Genomic DNA, 4,453 nt, shown 5'->3' with positions numbered 1-4,453 from the left:
TGGACTTCACTAGTTTTTGTGGCTGAGTAGTATTCCATAACTTTCTATCAATAGGACTATTTCAGTTTTGAAAGCACAGAGAGGCCTGATTCTTCAGCACTCATCTCTACAGCATGAAAACAACTTCTATTTTCTTATATTTTTTTCCTGTGAAATAAAGATACATGCGGTACAACACACTGGGTTGCTTAGTTAATAGAAATTTATTTTCCTGCAGTTGCACAGGCTGGAAGTTCAAAAAAAAACAGGGTTTTGATTGCGCCAGGGCCCTTCCAAAGTGTCTAGGAGCAGGTTTTTCCTTGCTTTTTCCAGCTTTCACATGGCTGTACATATTCTTTGGCTGCAGCAGCACTGATGCCCAACTCTTCATGGGGTCTCCTTCTCTTGTGTGGCTACATCCCTTCCCCCTTCTTATAAGGACAGGAGTCACACTGAATTAGGCCTCCCCTCAGATTTATTGTGAGCTCAATTGAACTTTATTATGACTAAAATGATTGTATTTCCAAATAAAGTCACATTCACAGATACGAGAAGATAGAAGTCGAATATATATTTTGAGGTAAGACATCAGTAAATTATTAACATCCAGTCCCTTTTTCCTTTAAAAATATTTCTTTATGAATTAAAAATTCCACTTGACCATGTGTGGTTAACTTGATTGAAGAGAAACTGAATTAGCCTCTGGCCCTTTGTGGCTGGGCAAGGCCCCCTCATGTTTGTGCTGGCCTCATCTGCACCTTTTCCAGTCTTGAGAGCGGTCATCTTGCCATGTTCAAGTGACCCAAATTTTCCAGAATAGAGTGTGTGAGTTCTTTTAATGCATTTTTCTTCGCGACCTTGATTTGGCAATGAATGTTACTGTGTCATTCTCCTCACATAAATCAGGCATAAATTGGGCCTCCCCTTTCCTTCTGGTTCACTCAGTTCACTGAACCATCACCATTATCTTTCATTGTTATGCTTTCCTTTGCTCTTTTCCAAAATACAGTTCCAAGGACTTCTTCATTCCAACTTTATTGCATCTGCAGATGGAGGATGTCATCATTTTATCTTCATGCAAACGAAGAAACGCCCAATCCCTCAAGGAAACTTAAAATGTTCTATTCATTGGTTTCTCATTTACCCCAGAGTTCCAGACTTGCCTGGTATAAGACACAGAATTCTCCACAAGACCTCATTATCCTTCAGGTCTGATTTCCTGTAGCACAGGCATTTCTGTCTGTTGAGCTGACATTATAGTTACTCTTGACTTTTTCATTTTTAATTCCCAAACTTATTGCTGAGACATTTCTCTCAGTGAATCGGTTTATGTATTCAAGCATACCATCTGTAACAATTACTTCCAGTCACAGGTCTGTGACAGACTGTCACGTTCATGCTATAAAGTTGATAATGGAAAACAAAGTAAAATCAAGAGAAGGAAAACACTACACTTATTAAAATCACATACATCATAAACATCCAAGAATGTAGAATGACCTTCAATGAAGTTAAATAATCTTAAAGAGAAAACCCTTCTGTTCAGCAACAACAACAAAACAGAAGCTGAGGTGAGATGCTTCCTAAGTATGACCCCATTGATGTGTTAAGCATTGTGGTCAGAAGACGTTCTCTCCAGGGACATTTCTCCAACAGTGACTGAAGGAGTAACTGAATACACGCAGACCATCAGGAACAAGTATAGGAAGACAAATCAATTTTAAAATATACTCCCTCCACATATATAAAAGTATTAAACTCTCCTGTCCTGGTTTGATAAGTCTACTAGCACATATTCATTTCTTCAAAAATACTTATTAATGATCTTGGATGTGCCTAAAGCTGTTCTAGTGACTCAGATATAGCAATGAATAATGTCTACCAGACATCACAGATGAAGTACGGGACAGTACATCAGGACCTGGGAGTAAGACATGTGAGAGGGAAGACTTGCTGTTTTATATAAGATAGCAGTCAGAAGCGATATGGAGAAGAGAGATGGAGGATAGGATGACAACTGAATAAAAGGGATCCAAAATTAGGAAGATGCCTGGCAGGTACCAGTAATATCACAGAGGGCAAATAGGAGTAGATAAAGAGGTAAGGAGGGGCTACATATGACACAAAGTTGGAGGGATCATAGGAATTGAATCCAGTAGGTCTTTTTAGACATTTCATTTTTTTTTTTTTTTAATTTTTGGGCCACTCTAAAGACTAGATTTTACCCTGAGTGAGGTGGAAAGCTATCAAAGGGGTCGTGACTTGATTAAACTGTCTTCAGAAGGTTTCCTCTGGCTGTGTAGACTGTAGACGGATAGGAATAGGTGAGGAAAGAATACTTAGATGCTACTGCAATAAGCAAGCCACAAATGGGGTGACTGTGACCTGAATAATAACAGAGAAAGTATTCGGAAAGGATCAGAATACAGATCTTGTTTTGTAGATAGAGAAGATACGGATGCCGGAGCAATCGTATGTGAAGTAAGAAAGATTAGAGATTTGACCTAAGCCACAGGACTCCCAAAGGTTTGGCCGGAGCCACAGAAAGGATGAATTCATCATATTTTGAGATTGGAAAGACCGTGAGAAGATTAAATTGTACAGAGTGGGATGTTTGGTTCTGGATCAGTTCCTTTGGAAGCGCCTCTTCAACTTCCACAATGGAATATCAAGGAGGATTTAGAGCTAGAACTTCAGTGTCAAGAGGAAGGGTTGGGCTGTAGACATAAGTGCTAGAGATGGCAGAGTAGACATTGTGATCCTTCTTTATCAGCACAGAAATGACTTTATCCAAACTAAGCAATCAAATTGTACATGTTAGCAACAGATTTTACAGTGCCAATTCTGGACTTTTGCAATGTCTGTGGTTTCTAAGATAAATAAACCTATTATATGTTTCCCTCTGGATGCCTTTGCTATGATTCTGTGAGCTTTTCCAAAACAGTCATTGCTTAAACAATACCACGAAAGAAAGATCAACCTCTTGAGAAAGGATTTTATTGCTTTTTTTTAACTTTGTGTTTTCTCTTAAAAGTTTATGATTGTAAAAAAAAAAAAAGTCTAGTTTCTTTTCTCCTCAAGAATTCATATTAACAAAACATTCATTGGTGCCTGCCTTGAATATGGGTTGATAACTTGCTGGTGGTTTGACAGTTATAAATAAACAGTTAGAAAAAATGTTTGTGAAACTGCAAGAGGTCTCAGTGAGCTTCATGAACTGTAGCAGTACATTTAACAAGAAAAACATGGGACTGTGTATAAATTCCACAGATAAGACCATTTTACTTGCAATTCTGTTGTAGAATGTCTGCAGAGAATTCTGTAGTAGTTTATATTGATCACTAGCTTATAAAGAACTCATACAGTCACTTTATCTGGCATTGATATCTGTAAAATATAATAAAAAATTCTTTAAATAATTTACTTTTCCTCATTTTTTTTACAAAATGAGGTGTGGGTGTGTGTAGAGTTTTTTGCTCTTCTAGTCTGAACTTGCTCACATGAGAGCAAATAAAATTTAAATTAATTCAACTTTTTTTATTCTATCAATTCATACATTTATTGAAGACTTAGAATGTAGCAAGAAATGTGCTAGGTCTGAAGAAAATAAAAACAAAACAGATATATATTTTCTTCCCTTTAGAAGATAACTTTGGAATGTGAAAAAGATATTATTTCAATAAACTTTAAAAATGAATAAAAATTCAACATGTAAGGAAGTCCCGAGAGGAAATGAAAGTCAAAACTTATTTACCTATTCATGATTAAAAATTATAATGTTAAACAAATTTCCTGTGGCTACCCTGACTTCAGGAAAAACATCTGGAATGCTGTAAGAAATACCAGGCCACCTACAAATCACAGGACACAGCTTTTGCTGAGGTCCAGGAAATGACAAACAAAGCTTATGGGCCAGATGTTTCTGTATGCTGTTATTTTGATTAAGGTTCTTCTCAGACCATCTGGATTGCTAGATGGATTTTTAAAACTTTTAAGAGTCTATCTTCATCAATTCTCTTGGATAACTACATTAAAGATACATTAATGAAAGATGAAGGCTACTATCATGTAGTTTTCTGAAAAGGAAAGTTTGTGCAGAAAAATGCACTAGATGACTGGGCTGTGCAATTAATCTCATGTATAAAAGTGGCTGCCATTCTCAGAGCCTGCATTTCCTCCAGATTATAGCTTCATTTTTGGACTCCTTTCTCAGAAGGCATGCCAGGCCCTGGATGGCAAGAGATGGAAATCAAGTAATAATGTAAGAGCAGTCTTTTGGTTGACCACTAGAGCTGCTTAACTTTGGTTCTATTTGATGCCTAAAAATAGCAAATTTAATTCAATTTTCTATCCATTCTCTGAATTTTTGTTTGCAATATAAACAATAATAGTAATAATGTCATTTCATATTGATACACATACACACGCAATCTCATTGCTCTTTCACAGCTAACCAACAGGACCATTGAGTTAC

This window comes from Oryctolagus cuniculus, chromosome 11 (genome assembly GCF_051225735.1).
Source record: "Oryctolagus cuniculus isolate XC-2025 breed Fujian yellow rabbit chromosome 11, ASM5122573v1, whole genome shotgun sequence".
NCBI lineage: Eukaryota > Metazoa > Chordata > Mammalia > Lagomorpha > Leporidae > Oryctolagus > Oryctolagus cuniculus.
Note: the sequence above shows the minus strand (reverse complement) of the source record.